The 21420-nt window shown below is 34.5% G+C and overlaps 1 protein-coding gene across 8 annotated transcripts in view; it reads left to right on the forward strand.

Moving 5' to 3' along the window:
• Bap170 (Brahma associated protein 170kD) overlaps nucleotides 1–21420 on the forward strand; it is a 197610-nt gene that overhangs the window by 42180 nt on the left and 134010 nt on the right. The window lies entirely within an intron of this gene.

Below are 21420 nucleotides of genomic sequence, written 5' to 3' on the forward strand. Positions count from 1 at the left end.
CAACAACATACGTCCACAAATCGCTTCACCGTAAAGTGGAATCGAGTGAGACGAAACAGCCGTTTCGGGTTAGGCCGTGTGAACCTACAAATCACCGAATCGTGTCGTTTCTTTTCTTGATCATTACGCGAATCATCGCAGGCCGCCGGTGTTGCCACATTAGCGGCTGTGTGGTGTAGAAACAAAAAAATCAAGGTTATAAGATTTTTTCGTATATAATAGTTATTATTTTCAATGTATTCGGACAATAATATTGCGTAAACATATACACAACATATTATAGTATAAACATTTCGCGATTTTTTTTCTGGTACGTGTCTACCGAGTTGTCTATATATTTATATTCCAATTGCAGTGTAGGAATCTGCTGGGAAACCAAAAATCGAAGGTCTATGGTTTCTCAATAGTAATGTTTTTACAATGTGCAATGGTAGACATATTGAGATGTACATAAATACATAAAATATAGTAGATGAGAAAAAATTTGAATTTTTACCGGTACACAACACAAGTAGGGTAAACACGGAATATCAAGTTCAAAATCGAAGTTACATATATTTTAATTTTATTGGGAGTGTTCAGTAGTTTGCAGATGTTTACATGCATCAATTGAAGTAATTGATCTGTTGTACGCTTACTGTATCAATTTGTCTTTGTCGGTCTAAAAATATTGTTTATGAAAAATATAGTAGATTAAGGATTATTGTAAAGACATGATATTACATAGTAAAAATGAGTATAATGATAGTATGTCTTATTATAATTATATAGTCTGTCTAGAAAGTATCCGGAAAAAAGAAGGCAGAATTATAATTTTACGGTATTTATTTCTGTCACTTGAAATATAAAATTTCAACAAATAATTCATCTCATTTACTTATACAACCTCCATTTATACCTAAACACTTAACTAAATGTCCAGGTACACCCGAAACTAGGTCAAGGCCATTATTTTCGGTAATGGTGTTCCTGTAAAACTAACCGAATTATACCTTCTTTATCTTTTGGCGCTGCTCGTTGAATCTTCATCAGTCTCCATATGTTTTCAATGGGGCTAAGATATGGAGATGCTGCTGGCCACGGAATTGTTGCCAATTCATGTTCTTGCATCCAAGCTTGAGTATAAGCAGAAGTATGGCAACTTGCATTATCTTGCTGAAAACGCCACCCCTCTGGATATAAAACATGAGCCGTTTCAAGAAGAAAACCATTTAGGCTGTCACAATATTTCGCACTATCAACAGTACCATTAACTATACAAAGAGGTGTAGCACCACGCTGAGATATTGCTCCCCAAATCATTAGTTTAGTGAGAAATTTGGAAATTTGAACGGTAACATTTTCTCTTGATAGGACTTTTAGATGATTTGCACCAAGCTGCAAATAACTTTGTCAGATATAAAGACATTATTAAAATTATCTTCTCGAAAACGTTAATAAAAATCTATTCTTCGTTGCCTTTGCAGAGGTGTCATTGTAGGGTTTTTTTGGATTCCCTTTTTAGGATTTTATCATCCTAAAGCCACTAAAGCATTTAAATTGTTTCCGCGAATCTTACGCGGTCTACCCGAAACTGGTATAGGTCTCTTATCTATGCCATGTTTTATCCTCTTTATTATCCCATACACTGCACTTTTTCCGAGTTCAGTCAATTGCACTAATTTTTTAACGTTTCGGATACCCTTTCTATACAAAAATTCCACCATTTTTCTTTTTTCTACTTGCTACATTATTTCACAAATCTTAAGTCTTTTTACAAATAACAATATTTGACAGATGGTGTTGTCATGCGATTTTGTCCATAACCTACTATCGGCACAACCTACTTGATGCATTACTTTTGTCTTAAAATGTTACAAAAAGGAAATCTATTAAAATTAGGAAAAATATAAAATTCCGGATACTTTCTAGACGGACTATAGTACGGTTGCTAATACTGGTGTGGACGATTACTATACGAAAACAGACAAGACGATAAGATTGTTTTCGGCTAAAAATGTTCGTTTCGGCGGTATTTTTTCAAATGTGGTCAAAGGAAAACTTAAAATTTATTGTAGATTATAATGTGACTAATTTTATTTGGATATTGGAATGTGACGAGTTGTGATTATAAAAATTGACTCAAAAGTGGTTGTAAAGCATGACGTGCACTGACAAAGATCCAAAAGAAAATCCAAATCTAAAAACATCCTTCCACCGTTTACATTTTGTTGGTTTTCGCATTCTGCGATTTGCAATCAGCATCAAGTATGGATCCATTCCACAAATAACAGCGCCAATGTTGGTCTGACGGAAACTATACATTCAAATCATAATGTAGGCGCTAAAAGAGAAATAAGAGTTTTCGCAAGCAAGCAAGCAATTTAATTAAACCCAGCCTGTGAAAAACATTCACCCCTAAGAATTACGTTCGGGTGTAACAATTCATTGGAGCGAGGTGTATTAACTCGAGTAAAAACAGGAGTCACTCCATCGCGCTCCAATGCTCCAGACCATCCCTTTCCCCCCTATAGCACTCTGATGCGCGATAGGGGCACAACTATCAGCCAAATGCTCTTCATGTGGAGATCCTGGGTAATAGAACCCCAACATGGTTTCCTAACCGAATTCGAAACTCAGGACAGCGCATTGTCGCTATATTCCTGTTATCTTAATGTGGCTTATCCGCGAACTAAAATTGCTTACTTGGGCCTCAAGTCTCCGCTCTGAGCTAGGCTCAGTTCGGCGACTTGGTGCTCAAGGGGTTGGGCCCTACATGCCTGAGTTTTTAGTGGTTTTTGTTAATATTTTTTTTGTGGCTTGCGCCGGTTTTTGTTAGTAGTTTTTTGATTTTTTTGGTGGCCGAAGCCGTTTTTTGTTGTTTTTTGGATTTTTTTTGTAGGATGCCTGAAACATAAAATCAGAATTAGTGCATATTAATATAATAAATTATCTACATAAAATTTACTGGGTCCACGCTGTACGTTGCGATTGTCCACGTGGGTTATGAGCTACGAACTATCTTCATTGTGCGTTGTTGTTGTTTTTTGAAGTGTTTTGTTTTCTCTCTGGTGTGATTGTTGATTTTCTCTCTAGTATTATGATTTTATTCTACTATTTGTTGTTTGGGTCTTTTGTGCTTCCATCTGTGGAAAGCGTCGTACCTCAATATCTCTCGCAATATGTGGCTGGGGTGGTTCTCTATCTCCGCGAACTTTATCCTAGCTTTTTCTTTCATTGTGTCGGTCACTCTGATTTGTTGTAGTTCTCTAAAGAGGAATCTTTCTGCTACGTATCTCGGTACGTTGACTGCTTCTCTTAGGCTGTTATGTGCCGCTTGTATTTTCTTTTAAGAGTTTTCGCACTAAAGTCAATGTATAGACGATCCAGAGACCAATCGCACAACGTGTCTTAGTGGACAAGTAGCTCGTATTTTCATTGTCTTATCAATAATAAACAGTAGAAAGTGTATTTCAGACTTAATCTTAAATCGCTTGAAGATGACTCACGTTAGGCGCTAACAAAAGTTTCTTGAAGATGGACAGTTGAATTTAGAAGAATTATCCTCCTCCTCTATCTTTTCTTCTTCATAAGGATGTAGTGGCGCCACGCAATTTGTTTGATTATTTCTGTCCAATTATTGTGCGTGTTTGCTTCGGAGAATTAGTAACCAGTCATGTCCTTTATTTGGTCCGACCATCGTACTGGAGATCTTCCTCTAGATCTTTTACCCGCTAACTATCATTCGCTCCATGCCTTCTCTTCTAGTTATATTTCCAAAATATCTCAGTATATTTTGATTGATAGTTGTGATGAGTCTAATTTTTTATAAGTTCTGCTAGAACTGAGTTATTTGTGCGATGGGCGGTCCATGGTATGCGCAACATTCTAGGTAGACCCACATTTCAAATGCCATTATACGCTTTAAATCGACTTTTTTATTGTCGCAAGTTTCTGAAGCATAGGTGGCGATATGAAATATCAATGCTCGAACAATGCGTAATTTTGCATTTTTTGTGATGTCAGTGTTCTTCCAAATTTTTGTGAGTTTGGCTGTTGCCGATCTGGCCATTGTGATCCGTCGACGGATCTCGTTTTCGCATCCTCCACTGTTAGTAATAACGGTGCCTAAGTAATTAAATTGCCTGACCACTTCGTAACCTGCCATGTTTCTTATCTCTGCGTGGTTGGTTTTGATTCTAAGAAGATAAATTATATCTAAGTCTAAATCTCGGAAGAAAGGATAAGCCATATTTTAAAGACAAATTCCATATGGTAAAGTTTTGTACACGGTAGGTGCTGCATTTGTTGTGGCCTGTACCGTGATTAGAGATGTCTAATCCTAAACCATTGGGAATCCATTTCCATTTCTGGCACCAATTGGGAAGAATCAAACCTATCTTCTATCGCGATTACAAAAGAGGACAGTTATTTGCTTGATCAAATATAATCTGTACCTGCCAAAATATCAAACTATTCATTGGAAATACTTCTCATATCGTCCAAGCCAAACTACGCATATTAGCCATCTAATTTTAGAAGCAAGCAAGCAAATAAGGAAAATTTAGAAGCAAAATGCTTGGTTTTCCAAGAAGTTTTGTCTTGCCAAATTAAGCCACCCGACCGTTGGAGCTTTGGTAGTAGTAAAATTGGTAGATTGGACAAACTAATCACTTCCTAAATTTTAGGAAAATTCTTCAGGAATTTATCCTACTACTACATACTATTTATTTACTACTCGCGCCTCTTCTCACACCCTAACTCCCAGTGTCTTCTAATCAAACAATCTTGTTGTGTTAGGCCTCTGCTTGTCATTGCTTCATCGACAACTCTTTTCCAGGAGTGTTTCGGCTTTCCTCTTTGTCTTCTTTTGGATGGCGCTCATTCCCAAACATTTCAGGTCATATCTCCCCGGTCATTTGCTGTTAATGTCCTAACCAATTTAGTTGCTTAGCTTCCTAATATTGTATATTAGTGTTAAATTAATGTTTATTTTAACACTAACACTAAAACACAATTAATTTATAACATTTATCTAACCCTACAAATTTATTTTATCGGCTGACTTCTCCGTTGTTCTGTAATTCCATCGAAGTCTCTCAGCAAAACGTCGACTCGTTCGGCAGGTTTCTAGGCCCCTCGCAACATCAGAATATCTAGATCTTTGTCGAACGTCGTTATTTAGAATCTCGAACCGTCGATGGACACCTGCATAGTTGAGTATTTTCTATCAGTGGCGTAACAATATCAATATCGATCCCCATATCTACTTAGATATCCGTATTTCTCACTTTATCCCTTCTAGCAAGGCGGGGCAGCAACGCCTCCAGTAATTCATTTCCATAGCTTTAATTTTAGATATATTTCTTTTATGTATCTCCCGCAGTTCTGCTCCATACAGTCCAATGTTTTTGACAAACGTTGTGTACATTTTTTTGCTTATTTTACCAGTTCACAGTAGGCTGTTTAATTGTATAATTGCTAGTTTCGCTTTGCTTAGTCTCGAGTTGATTTCATTTCATAAGTATTTAAAAGTTTGTGTTCCTTTCATTACGTGTGCCCCCTTATAAAGATCATTTGCTTCGTTTCCTACTACTAAATATTCTACTTAAAGTGTTTATAGCGAGTCCCCTATTTGGTATATTCTTCATTTAGTTTGCAGTGTAAATAGCCTCTGCTCTCCAATTGGATTACCCATACTACAGTACTTTTTTGCCAAGTGGTCAAAGCTTCATTGAGGTAAATTTTTAACAAAGTAGGAACTATGCAGCAGCCTTGCTTTAGACCCTTGCCGATAGCAATTTTGTCGTTGAATTTACCTGACAGTAATGTATAGATTCCTTACAGCGTTTATATTTTTTCTATGGCGGTCAACCGTTTAGAAGCGGCACGCCATCATAAGCCTTAGTAAGGTCAATAAATACCAAGTTAGGCTGGATATCGTATTCCAATCTTTTCTGTTACTTTTTTAAGATAAAAAATGATATCCATACAAAATCTTCCTGCTCTAAAGCCATTCTGTTCTTCGAATTCTTGTATCTCTTGCTCGATTTTATTCTTAGTAAATTTATTACACTTACCATCGTAATAATTCATGCTAATAGCATGCATACTACTAAGAGCTTATCCATTTATAAAATAAAACCACTTTTACTATTAAACCGAGAATTTTTCGTATTGCACTTGTATAAAGTCGTTAATAAAACTTGACAAGACAGCACCTATGTGTATCTAATTGATTACTTCTTATCAGTTTAATACTGTTTGAACAAGCTTTCCTGCTTGTCACCTATTTAAACAAAATCAATAAAGTGATTGCCAGATTCTATTTATATCACTATTAAATAAAACTACGTTTCGGACACCATTTCTTGCGTTTTGTTTTTTTTTTTTGAAAAATGTCATCCCTCTTCTGAATTTTTATTCATATAATTTTTATTTTTACACCACGTAGGATTCACGTTTTATGTGTTTACGAGAGTAAAAATTTCCACATATGCACATCGATATCGTTTTATTTCTCGACGCCGAACCTTGTAAATTGCGGAAAAGCTAATTAAGAGTAAAATCAATATCGTCCTTGTACATAAAACAAATTAATGGCCCTTTTCCTTTCCCCTTACACATTCGTATTTTGTTATTTGGCAAAAGGGCTTCTTTAAATGTACCCTAGACTCAATGTGTATTTTTATCCAATCGCTTTGAACTAAACTATTACATAATTATTTGCATTCGGCTGCTTCAGCCAAAATTATTTTGCTGGAAGAAAATATTAAAGTTCTCCAGCTAGAGAGTGCTATTATATTATATAATAATCAAAAATGTCAGGCATTACCTCAGTTATTTGCATATCATGATATGTTAGTATGAAAATTATAGTAATTATCACTTCATTATAAGAGCATTAAACAGAAAATTTTGGTTTTGTACATGAAAATAAAGGTTAGTCCGAAATACAAAAAGATTGGGACACATCCCCCATCTAATAAAAAAAACAAAGCACTACACTGCACTAAGTACATATGAATACAATAAAATAATGTCATATTTCCTTTTTCACCATTAGAAAATATTCTGTGTTGTAATTGAATCTGCTTTAGTAGTTTATAAACTTCTCATAGTAGTTTATAAACTTCGAGATGTGGTGTTACAGGAGAATGTGGAAAATACCATGGACAGAAAGAGTAACAAATCAAGATGTTATGCTGAAAATTGGTTAAGGAATGCGAAGTCATAAAAACCATACAAACGAAAAAACTGGAATATCTGGGCCACATAATGAGAGGAGAAAAGTACTCTCTGCTTAGACTCATAATCCAAGGAAAAATCTCGGGAAAGAGAAATATAGGACGTAGGAGGATTTCCTGGTTGCGAAATTTAAGGGAGTGGTATGGGTGCAGTTCAATACAGTTGTTCAGAGCTGCAGCCAACAAAGTAAAGATTGCTGTGATGGTAGCCAACCTCCGATAGGAGACGGTACTGCAAGAAGAAGAAACTTCTCATCAATTTCTCCTGCTTTACTGTTTATTAATGTCGACAGCTATTATCAGACATTTTGTGATACATTTATTTCTCTGCTTATACCGGCAAATTATAGCCGCAAACAAACAAACTTTCTTTCCCTAGCCCACAAGTCACCTTTTCTCTGTGTTGCCTAAGCGAGGAATACTGATTTCCTCCAAAGTCCCATATACCGATAAACCAAACCAGGGTCATTACGTGTTCTTCTGATCTTTAGGTACGAAGCAAAATCCTTACTTTCTAAATTTTCAAAAAATCGATTTTTGTTTTTTAGTAATATCATAAAAATAGTGTCATAAAATGTTTTTAAGAAATTCGAAATGAAACTAAGTTATAGCTCTATAACGGTACGCAACTGAACTAAAACTCGTTTTCATGCAACACCGCGTGCCCCGCTTCACCTGTGCACTTGCAACTCGAAAATTGTTTCGAGCAAAATCGAACAAAAACTTGTTTTATATAAACTCTAGTAAAAACAGGAGTCACTCCACCTCGCTCCAATGCTCCAGACCATCCCTTTCCCCCCTACAGCAGTCTGAAGTCCAAAATGGTTTCCTAACCGAATTCAAAACTCAGGACAGCGCATTGTCGCTATATTCCTGTTATCTTAATGTGGCTTATCCGCGAACTAAAATTGCTTATTTGGGCCTCAAGTCTCCGTTCTGAGCTAGGCTCAGTTCGGCGACTTCGTGCTCAAGGGGTTGGGCCCTACGTACCCGGGTTTTTGGGTTTTTTTGTTAGTTTTTCTGTTGGCTTGTGCCGGTTTTTGTTAGTACTTTTTGATTTTTTTGGTGACCGAGGCCGTTTTTTTGTGTTTTTTTAAATCTTTTTGTAGGTAGCCCTGAAACAAAAATCATAATTAGTACAATACTATATTATAACATTGAAAAATATATACAAATATGAGACAATATAACAATATAGTTTGTCCCTTTAAGGCAACTGGGCACACGTTGTATTTAGCGATTGTCCACGAGTGTTATGAACTACGAACTATCTTCATTGTGCGTTGTTGTTGTTTTTTGAAGTGTTTTCTCTCTGGTGTTTTGTTTTCTCTCTGGTGTGATTGTTAATTTTCTCTCTAGTATTATGATTTTATTCTACTATTTGTTGTTTGGGCCTTTTGTGCTTCCTTCTGTGGAAAGCGTCGTACCTCTTTATCTCTCGCAGTATGTGACTGGGATGGTTCTCTATCTCCGCGAACTTTGTCCTAGCTTTTTCTTTCATTATATCAGTCACTCTGATTTGTTGTAGTTCTCTAAAGAGGAATCTTTCTGCAACGTATCTCGGTACGTTGACTGTCTCTTAGGCTGTTGTTATGTGCCGCTTGTATTTTCTTTTTTGATGTACATATCGTCGGCTTACTGCCAAAACCAACTAACTCCACTTTTTAAAGTTTTGAGAAATCTACGTTTTAAACTTTAATTTGAAATGAAAAATCGTGTAAATTTAAAAATGATTTAATTACTGAAAAATATTAAAGTAAATAACATTATAAACAAAACATTTTGTAAAAAAATTATTAAAATGAAGCAAAAGTTAAAAAAAGTAAAAAAAAAACATTTTTTTTCCGGCACTTGTCGGGTTTTGGCTGTACAAATTTAGTCAACTTCCAGGTCGCTTTGAACATCACCACTGTCCTCCATATCAGGCTCAGGTATACTGTCGTCGATGTCGTTCGAGGTCGATAACGACTTATAGTATTGATGAAATTCATCTGGAATGACTCCTGTTTTGCACAGTTTTAATAGATCCTGTTTTTTTTTAAACTGATGGGCCGAGGTTTGGAGTATGCCTTTTTAAAATCTATTTCTCTCAGAATAAGAGGACGACCTTTACCAAAAATTTTTATTTCTTTGTATTCCGAACTGTGATCGTACCTGTACAACACAATGCCTGGTTTGGATTTTAAATATTTCAAGCATTTTACTTGTAGCCAGTTAACTTTTTCTCCATTTGTATTTTTTGTTCGATTTTTCATTATTAGTTTTGACAGGGCCTCTAAGTCAAAAAAGTCCTTATACTTCAGTTCTTCTACAATATACGGTTTCTTGCCAGATCTACACGTCCTTGCCATACGGAAAATATTAAGCCAATCATGCATGGTGTAAACTGGAACATACTTTTGCGCCTTTTCTATAGCACTATGCATGCTGTCTACTTCCATGTAACTATGTCCACTCTCGAGAAATTTTTGTTCTATCACAGATAAGTTGGGATTTGTTTGTACTAAATACAAAAGCAAGGCACTAATATTCTGATTGCGGTTCTGTCCGCTGCAAGTGTCAAAGAAAAGAGAAAGTTCAGTAATATCTGTCGAGAGTTTATCGATATACTTTAATAGACACGTACCGATTTCCAGGCTTCCTATTTTTCCATTTAGCTCGGTCCATGAAAAGCAGTATGAGTTGTTGGGTATTGCCAACTCATACACCGTTAAGTTGTAAGTACAAATCTTACGGCTATAATACATCGGATTTACATCGCTACTTGGAATCTGTAATACGCATTGCAGATCAAAAGTGCAGCACATAAAGTTACTCTCTCTATGTGCTCTTTCTTTATCTTCCATTTTGGCCCTGTAACAATCGTTCTTTCGCATAATGTGACTTTCGTAATTCCCTTCCAATTCCTTCCTTTTCTCCAAATCAGCTGTCTTATATTTGGCACATATCTGACATTGATCTTTTTTAGGTGTGAAAAAAGACATATTATAATTGTTGCAGAATACTCTTCTATAAGTTATTTGGGAAACCGGCGTTAGATTCTCATTTTCGCACATCTCTTTATACAAGCTGTACATTTTTGCAATACTCAATTTGCAGTCAAGGTACTGCCTCTTCGTAGATTGTCTAGTATAGTGGAATTCCATAGTGGGAAAGCTTTCAATGTGTTTTTTAACGACTTCTAAATCAGAATCAGCTGTTTTATTATGGGGTACATTTTTACCCCTTTTGTCATTGCCAACAAATAAACCTCCTTCTCCTTTAAACCTGAAGGCATGTTCAACAACGTCTTTGCATACACAAAGTGTTTTTATAAAAAAGTCTCTACAGACTCTCATTCTATGATTGTCAAGTTCAAGAAAATATTTTTTAGAATCTGCTCATTGTTTCTTAACACTTCCTGCTTTTGGTCTTCTTCGTTCAGGAACATGGCTTTCAACTTTACTTAAAATGAAATCTTTTCGACGGTTATAATCAGTCGACCAGTAATTTGCACAGATCACGCTTCTCGCATCTTGAGAGAATTTGTCTGTACATCTGAAACGACATTTACTGCAATCAATCGATTTAGGTGCCTTGGCTTAAAGTTTTTGACGTTTTTTAATGTTCTTCTTCCATTTGCTGGGGTCACATTTTTTCCAGCGTGTAATTGATTGTGTAACATCTTTCGGCAAAGTGTTATTTAGGGTAAGGTTACCCTCTGAACTACCTAAAATTAAAATTATTCAGTAAAATAGCAAGAAAGACCTTAAATTTGCAAACGAAAACAAATCTCTATTTACCAAAATTTACTAAAAAAATACTATACTACAAACAGACACTTATAAATATCTGGGACACGAGATCAGGATAAGCAGAGACAATCAAACACATGAAATATAGAGGCCAATAGGCTTGACTTGTGCAGCATTTAGCAGGCTAAGCCATATTCTAAAAAGTTCAATTCCCATGTGTCTCAAGCGAAAGGTTTATAACCAATGTGTTTTGCCCATACAAACTTTTTGACGCAAAAATCCGCGAATAAACTCAGAGTTACTCAACGAGCCATGGAACTAAAAAAATGGAAAAAAAAACTTACTTGCTTCCAAACTACTTATTTCCAATGAGCTGTCCGATACAGACACATAATCTTTGTCTTTTATGGAGCAATCAGAATCATCTAAAATCATTGCCAAATCATTAATTTCTCTTTCTTTGTCGAGGTCTAAATCATCGAAACCAGATTCTGTCGTAATACTCGAGCTATTTAAACCTATTGGAATTCCAAATGGAGATAATTCGACAGTTTCCTCTTTTTTTGATTGTAACGAATTATTATCGATAACATCAGTGTCTAAATTAGCACACAAGTTGCCATCTACCACCATTCCATCGTCTAATAAAAAAACGTAAATACCGATATTAAAATAAAAACCTGATATTATTATCAACACTTACCATTAAGTAATTCAGCTTCTAATGCCATGCTTAATATACGAGAACAACGGGAAGACATTTTTAACTAATAAAACTTTTCCACAAATTAACAAAAAAATTCACCAACTGTAACACAAAATAAATCTATCTATGTTTAAAATGTTTAAAATTGAAGACACACGGGCGTCGACAAGTCCAGACATTTACTGGAGAAGAATTGCATATCTGCAAATTTCTAAATACCTACCGAATTATCTACGTGCAATATCGTATTACGCTGAGAACTAAAGACAGTTATCATGAAATATACCGAAATAGTACAGTGAAAATAACTTAACTTGCACTTGTCTGGTTTTGGCAGAACTATAATATTGTAAATGATAAAATATTATTTTATTTTAACAGACAACTGCACATATCTGTTTTTGGCTGAATAAAAGTGTCATCATTGGAGTTAGTTGTTTTGAGACCCTTCTGTTTCTCACATTTTTAAAATCTGTCTGGACGTGTCTGGTTTCATCAGTATATTCTTTGATAATTATTAAGTACAAAGGCGTACTTAACTCAGAATTGACAAAAAGTGGAGTTAGTGGGTTTTGGCAGTAAGCCGACGATATTACATATGTGTCCCCATGCGAGAGATGCATATGTTAGTATAGGAAGATACTATTTATTAATCTTATTCTAGTGTTCAGTCTGAATTTGCTTTTTCTTCCTGCTAGGCCTCTTAAGTATTTTTTTTTTTGATAATCGGAAAAAGGCCTGGATCTGGTGGTCATTTAAAAGGCGGTGGAAGTAAGGGGACGCATTGACATAAGAATAATATGAACAGAAAATAGGTAATCGGTTACTGCAGAAACCAACTCTGAATTACTCAGTTTCTCAGCAAAATTGAATAAATATTGGAGAAATAGCAACGAGTTGGTCGGAAAATATCGACGAAGCTGGTATTGCAGCGAGACATCAAAAGAGGGCAACGTTATGGAAAAAAAGCTTGACCGACCATTTACAGCTTTTGCGGCACAGTGAGGCACCCAATATGCACCATGAATCACTGATTCGAGATAAAAAAATAAATATGACTATTTTATTCCATAAGAGGCTCTTCGAAATAAATCCAGTAGGTACTAAACATTATTTTCAGTAATGGGATCTTATTTTTATATTATACAAAAATATTTAATGTCATTTGTCAAAATAAAATACTCCTTTAAAATATTAGCAATAACTCTATGCAGGGCATGTAGTATATTGTACTTTATTAAAGTATCCTTTAATAAAGGCTGCTTTTATCTTTCGTTTTCAATTCTCTAATATTTCAATAGTCGTCTTTTTTAGTCCGAATAACTAACATTCATATGCTACTTCAAAAGATGAGAATTGGGAGATTATACACTTTCTAGATTATTTGGAACGGAAAACGACTGATAAGATTTCGGTTGACCTTATTTGATAATTTTTTTAGAGGTTTAGATGCTCTTCTAACGATTTTTTATATCTTGTGAAGATTAACTGTTACGTATATTCAATTTGGCAACAATGCTTTAGTACGTTATTGGGTGAAAGAGCTTTCTGCTTGTTTTGTTGTTTGATTATACATTTATCTTTTTGTAGGACTGCAATACTAGCATTGTTAATTGACTACCTGATTTGACGTAGAGTGTGCATATTTTTTCAACAAACAGCTTAATAGACTTAGGCAATGTTTTCATTGTAGCGAAATTACACAAAAAACTGGTATATTGCACTCGTAAATTTGGACGATTGATAAATGATTTATATTTGATTTTGTTGATGTTGTGGCAACCTGTCATAATACTTGCCAGTTATTTTTTCCCATGTTCTAGGTAGTCGATAATTCATGAAAAACAAAATGAGTGGCAACGTAATTCGACAAAGTAGTTGGTTTATGCAATTAACCAGAATATAAATGTCTAAAATAAAGTCTAAATCTAAAATAAATATCTAAAAATGATACGAGCCGTCACCATGCTTCGGAGGACACGTAAAGGCGTTGGTTCTCCTGGGCTAGTGTGCATCGACACTTAGTAGTGACCTAAAATAGGATTAAAGATGCAATTGGCGCAGGAACGATCCGAAAGTATCTAACCGGCAAAAATGCAATACGATATTATTACTAATAAACCGGAAAATCAAAATTCCAACCAAAATAAAAGAAATATTAAATAACAATGCGAAATCATAGTATATGCAAAAGACTAACTCAAATAATACACAGTCGTACCACGCTAGTACGTTATCCATTAGAACACTCAGTTCCTAAAAACATAACTAATACAAGTACCTACAATAAATCATGGATACATAATTATAGGTAATGTATCTAACACAGTGGATCCAAGGCTATGTCGTTACCTCTAAAATACACAGTTGTTCAAATACATAAATAAAAATAAAATGTGTTGTTGATATTTATACATAAACATGAACAAAAATAAATAAGTTGATCATACATGTTCAACCCTCTTAGGATCCGATCTATCCTAGAAGTATTCCGCTGATAGTAATTCTTATCCCATAACTTTAAATCACAAATTTGGATCCAGTTTTAGTATCGTTTAGTATAGTTGACAGATGAACAGCTCAGAAACACACAATCCTACGAATAAATATTGAGCGATAATGGCAAAACATGAAACCAAAAAAGTCGGCTTCAGTACTAAAAAAATTCTTTAGGGTATCACCCACACATACAAAACTTCCTAAAATAACCCAAGAATCTGAACATCTAAAAATTACTTCAGATTTCCGAAGGACTTTCCTCAATCTTGAAAACGCAGGTGCAAAAACCATGGACGTAGTCAGGTTTTAGTTTCGGGAATGTTTCGTTCAATAAAATAAAAGTACTAAAAGTACAAAAAATACCCCTTATATTCATGAGAAAAATATTAAAAATATAAATTAAAAATAGATACAGAAAAAGCTCTGGGAAAGAATTGGCAGGGTTATTTTTTGAGCGGTGGGATAGTATAGACTAAATAAAAAAAAAGGATTATCAATCTCTTATTTTTCTTTTTAAATATATCTACTAAACTTCATCTAATTTACTTACCGGTGCACGTCATCCGCGTCATAGCCCGTGAGGTCACATGATACCAACACGAAATATTTAGGCGGTAGGTGTGTTCTTTTTTAGAATCACTTTGCCGAGTACACTGGCATTACAGCCACTAGACATATTTTATTATATACGCGTAGAAATAATATTTAAAGATTTCTATTAATGTTAACTTCAAGAAATACACAATAATATGTTTCATTTAATTTGTATAAATGCATTATAAAGCGTTTTTATGAAGAACATTTGTTCGGAATACACTGTAACTGTAATCGAACGAAGGTGATATTTTGGCATAAATTGGTAACACTTATTTGACAGTTGCGGTGTTGACTAATGTTAATAAGTAATGAAAAAAGTGTTGTTTTTGTTCAAGTATTCCATTTTACATCTTTATACGACACATACAAGCGGCTCAAATTGTTTTTAACAATATTATTTTTTAACTCTTGTTTTGTTTCTATTTATTTACATTAATTAATTTGTTCTGTTGTATAATCCACTTTTGCAATAATTATGTGACCTATTTGATTTAAAATGGATTCATGATTTTTTTATACTTTGGCAACTATGTCAACTTCGATCTCTGTCAATGATAATGACGTGCAACGGTAAGTAAATTAAATGGATTGTACTTCATTCGTATCAATTTATATCCCCTATTGAATGTTTCTCGCCGTTCAATCTGTTTTCATTCGTTATGCTCCGCAAGTAGTTTTTAAGTCTTCTTAGACTTGAAAAAATTCTTTCTGGGGTAGCTGTGGAAACATGTATGGTAGCCAATATTTGGATATAGTTTGTTGGTCGCACTTATTTACGCATTCCAAATCTAATTTTGCAGATAGTGCCGATACTACTTTAGGGTGTTTTGTAAATAGGGTTTTACCCGGGACAACGCGGCAGGCTCTTGTCCCGTCCCGTGTCCGGCTGTCCCTTCAAAGCTAACGTAAATTATATCTTCTAAATAAGTAAATATATTTTTATAATAATGGTATGAAGACATATTTAATATTCATAATTTTTTCTGAGCATATTTTGTTTTTACAATTGTCTTAACAATTAAATATCAAAATTATATTTTATAGACCAATTTCCTAATTACTTCAGTTTCTACAAGTGGCACCTTTTCCTGTACCTACAATGTATTGTATAACATTTTTATTTGTTTCGAGTTTTTCCCGTTTAAATTGTTTCAGACGCTATACTATACAGGATCTTTCACGAAGCAATTCAATTAGAAGTTTTCAATGTTTTATTCTCGTTAATTTCTGAAAATTTAAACCAGAAGGGGAAGGTAAAAGATGCTCCACCTTCTAATTTAATATTTTTTATTAACTATTACTTTTGGTTTAGACTGAAAATCGCTGTAAGCATTCTTATTTTAAATGGAATGTTGTAATTCTAGTTCTAGGATAAGTTAAAAAATTTGACAATTTTGTACTCGGATCCTGTCACGTCAACAGTTGAAATGGACTCTAAGAATATCTCCAAAACTTTGTTGTTTAACATATTTTAAATAACATATCGCAAGCACAGCGTCAGACGTACTATGTCAGTCGTCTCATCAGCGAGAGTAGCAAAAAATTTAGCTTCCTTTACTTTGAATAATTTCACCACAAGTGTCAATTATTTCATTTTGGATTTGATAACATTCTTCTGAGAAGTTACCAAATGGTCAGAAAGATATTTATTCCTAGATTCGGCTGCATACCTTAACAATGCTCGAAAATTACCATAATTCTGAAGTGGTTGTTCGGACTCTGATGTAATGTGGATACGTCCCGAATCAGTTTTATCTCTTAAGGTCGCGGCATATTATCGTGCACGTATAGTTTCCGGCACGTAGCGTTTCCACTCCAGCAATTGGGCTGCGCGTTCACATTTTCATATATAGAACGTTTCAGTTTGGTTTGGTGAAGATATGATCTCGCTTTTCTCGACAAAAATTATGTGCAATTGCTCTTCTACTTAACGATGAAAAATGAAAAACTGTGTTCAATAGAAGGTTTGAAGTACATCCAATGCTAAGAGAAAGAAAGAAGGAATGTGAATACTGGACTTTATACAGAGAATTAATTGATGACGATGAAAAATATTATGGATATTTTAGAATGAATAGGATTCAGTTTAAATATGTTTTAAATTTAAAATTAAATTTCACCTTCAGTTAAAAAACAAAATACTACATTTAACGAAGCCATACATATCAAACCAAAAAGTATTTTTAAAAAGAAGAGGTATCACTTCCGTACAAAGGTCATAATTGTTTATCACTTCCGTGATTAATTGTCACAAAGCAATAAAAACACATGCATAAATGACAAAATAGCCTCGAAAATTATTTTTTTAAATACCTACTCTGTATCAAAATCAAACAAATACCTAAATAAACAACGGGGGGGGGGGGGAAACGACGGACATCTAATTTACATTATCCTTACCAACCGGTTACGACTCGTTACGTAGCCGTCGGCATCAGTAAAATATTGTTTTCAAATATACTGAACGGAAACGTTAAGTGTCTGAAACGCTATGTTCCGGACAGTGTGCGTTGTTCATATTTAAAACCATTTAAATTATATTTTTCGGAAACTAAACGCTATGTGCTGGAAACGCAACGTGCACGATAATGTGCCACGACCTTTAAAAGTATACCTTGTTTGCCGCAAACATTATTCCTTTAATTATAATAGCGGTTAACTTTTCGAGGAGGGGGTTTTGGACCCTCCCCCCTAAATCCACTACTATGTAATAAAATTTAATGATTCAACCACGATGCAAATAATTTACTTAATTAACTTCCATAATCAAAAAGAATGAATATCCAAATATCACAATCAACCACTGATTTATACATCAACTTTTTGAATCGTTTCTATCAAGATGAATGAAATAAATTCAGTTTCTATAATTCACAACTTACTCCAAATTTACAGTGTCTTCTACCATATTTCAAGACTGGTATTTGAGTACTTTCTCCATTTTATATTTTCCACTTTTTTACAAATTCCTGAGATTATTTACTTTGACATGCTGTTAAACACACTAAGTGACAGATATATGAATACTGCCATATTTAGGCTATCACAAGATGGAATATACGAATAGGAAACTAAATTCCTATAAATCCGTGTTCTTTGTGTTTGTCAAATAATTATCTAACAATCCGTATTACAGCTTTAGTGGTTTTCAATTTACTTTGCGGGAGGTTATCTGAAAATCGTGAAAATGTATAGTGAAGTTATATCCTGACCTTTGATAGGTACGTAACGAAGCGTTGAATAGTGGAATCAAACACTCGGTCCCGCTAGTCGCTAATTTACAGGTCGAAAATGACCTGTTAGTTAATTTTGAAATAATCTTCAATAAAAATATATTCCCGTCTATTTTACAAATAAATCTAAAATTACTTTTCAATATAATGCAATTTGTGCATAGATGTTAGTACATCGAAAAAAAGCCAAACGAAGGCAGCCGGCAACACCAATGCACATCCAAAGAGCAAAGGTGTTGCTATGAGGATTGGCGTGCAGCGCCAGAGTTGCCAGATGCAATTTTCTAAATCCCCCACTTAGGAACTGAAATTCCCCAAATTTAAGCTCAAATCCCCCAAACTTAAAATTTTGTCGCATAATTCATGATACTATGAATAATTACAATTTTTATAAATTTGAAAAGACTGTAGACTGGAACAGACTGTACTATATTTTTTTATACTATTTATACTGAAACAATGAGAATAATTTTACTTCACGATTTATAAAAACTGATGTCACCAGTGATGTGACTTATATAAAAATTAAAATTAAATTTAAAAAACAAGATTACAAAATCGGACGCCATTGATTATGTGTAGAATTAAAACGACGAGGCACAGAATCCCACTTGTTCTTTTATTAACTCAATAATTAACTCAAATTTCTTAGCCTTCCATTTTGGCTATATTCTGCATCCAACGTGACTTTAATCCACAGCCGATATTATGGAAGTACATATTTCTAAAACTTACAAGACCACACAACCTTGGTCTGTAGGACAAAATGATCTATATTTCAAAACTAAAGGCCTATATTTTTGTAAAATATTTAGATAAGTACATTTTTTTGGATACCTTAAAGGTATTTACTGAAACAACCAGATATCTATAATATTTATTAATGTACGAAAGCCTTTTCTAGTCAGTTCTATCTACATTCGCAAATTTAATTAATGATGATCCCCTAAAATCCGCCACAATTTTTCCCCCAAAAAATCCCCCATCCATTTCAGTTTATAAAAATTCCCCCAGACTCTTTGAAATTACCCCAAAAATGGGGGGAAATACCCCAATCTGGCAACTCTGTCAGCGCGTGCTCCGATTATATGACGAGACAGGCCGTGGCCGTACTTGCACCCGCAACAATTGTTTTCTCCCCACCGTTCGTCTATAAACCGATACGCCTTTTTTGGGGTTTATGTTCTCGTCTTGGTCTGTATCCAGCCGCTGAGGAGCTCGAAGGAACTAAATACTTGCCCGTCTGTACGCCAATCTGCTCAGCTTTGCAGCGAAGTAATGTGTTGATATACATTGAAAGTTTCGGTGACGTCACGGCTGCTTTGAAGTGATGCGTCAAGGTATTGATTTCTAGATTTTTTGTTATCTTTTATAGATACTATGCCTCTCTCTTTACCTAAAATAAGTCGACGAATATATGGCTTCCATACTGTCGCTAAATGTATACATAATTGAACATAACAACAATAGACACTCGGTTAAAAGTGTTATAGTATCGATATATTTTTATGGATAATCGTACAATATGAATTTTAATTAAAAGTTTTGAGTCAAGGACACGAGCTGTAGAAATATTTCATATTAAAACTATTATTAATTACATGCGGTTTTTATAGAATATATTTATAAACCATTCAGTAATGACAATATTATTTTGTCGTCTGCAGCCGTGCTTGCCATGGAAGGTTTTGATATTTCCAATATCGACCACATATTTATGTGGTGTTATTTCATAGGAGTATTTATTTACATCTCGGTAAAGTAATTTTTGACAAAATCTAAATCAATTATTAAAAACAATTAATTACAATTGAAACCCACATTAAATATTCATCGACTTTGAATACAATATACATTCGAAATCTTAATAATTAAGCAAATTTTAAAGTTTCCATTCCAGTGTGGTTTGAAACCAAGTCTTCTCGTATATATACCAATGTATAAACCTTTTTTTTTAGGGCCTACGTAGCGCAAGCGGTAGGATGCTTGCCTCGTAAGCCGGTGGTCCGGAGTTCGAATCCTACCGCCGACAAGAACATCTAGGCATTTTAAAAATGTCTATAGGCCCCAGGTCGACTCAGCCTGAATAAAAATGAGTACCTTGGGTAAAACCAGGGGTAATAATAGACGGTTGAAGCGTAGCACTGGCCATGTTACCTTCCTTGTATACCGTAGGCCCTAGATATAGCAGACTACCCTGCTATACTCCCAAAGCCGCGACAGCGGTATAAAACGGGAGATTATTATTATTATATAAACCTTTTTTAATGTTGCTAGAAAGGTCAAAAATGGATATACTCCGAACAACAGTGATCCTCAAATTAAATAGTGAAAATTGTACATTTTAAACACTTCCACTGAACATTGACAAGTTTTTTACGACAGCTATACCATCTACCTCTATAACTCATTGTAGCATTGAATCATCGAAAAATTCAGAATACCGTGAGTAACTTGCTTCATCAGAAAAATGGACTAATAAGTGAGATGACTTATGGTTTGAAGTTCTTGCCCTTTTCTCTGCTTAACACCAATTTATTGTGGCGAGATTACATAAAACGAGCGGTTCGAATTTATATAAATATATTTATTTATAGTTTACAGTTCGGTACTCTCTTATCAACTAAACTCACTCATAACATCGTTACATATATATACCAAAAAGTATTATTCTCGAATCTTCTGGGGTAGTCCCACCTCTAATTCGCCTACGTGACGTGTTGTTCTCTCTCGCACTCGATACATCGCGAATGTTCTTGATGTCCTTTTCGAGATGCAACCGTTACATGAGCCATGCCGAAAGCATGTTCGTAACATTATGCATAATTGCAGACTATTTTCTCTGCTTATCCCCACCTTGTAACGATTTAATTTGTCTACCATAGTGGGTGTGACTTGTAACAATTTAATTGCTTATTGGGGGTTGAAAGGGGGAACTGAACAATTACTGGGCTGGAAATAGGGTAACCAAATAAACTGAAACGTTTGCGAACGGCTACTCTTTTTAAGTGTGGATTTAAAAGCTATTTTTGATCGTCCAAATGCCGCCCAGGCTAAGGTCTGTTTAAATCGTTTCTTAGGTTATTTTTTACAATAAAATTTCTTTGTAGATCAGGTCAAATTGATCAATTTTTACAGTTTTATAATCATGAATGAATGTGCGAGGGAAATAAATAATTGTAAGCACAATGTTTCAACGTTCACTAGGAAAGCTGTAATGAACTAACAAAAGAGGGAAAAGATAGAAAAAAATATTTTGTTGATACAGATGTTTTCATTGGACCAAATATAAAAAATTACGGGATAGAGGGGTATTATGTAAATGAAATATTTTATGAATGGTACCAAGGTACAATAAAATCTGGTGTTTCTGCCGATGATTCAGTATAGTTGACTTAGCTTGTATCTTAATTGTTATTTTATAG

The sequence above is a fragment of the Diabrotica undecimpunctata genome, chromosome 9 (genome assembly GCF_040954645.1).
Source record: "Diabrotica undecimpunctata isolate CICGRU chromosome 9, icDiaUnde3, whole genome shotgun sequence".
Classification (NCBI taxonomy): Eukaryota; Metazoa; Arthropoda; class Insecta; order Coleoptera; family Chrysomelidae; genus Diabrotica; species Diabrotica undecimpunctata.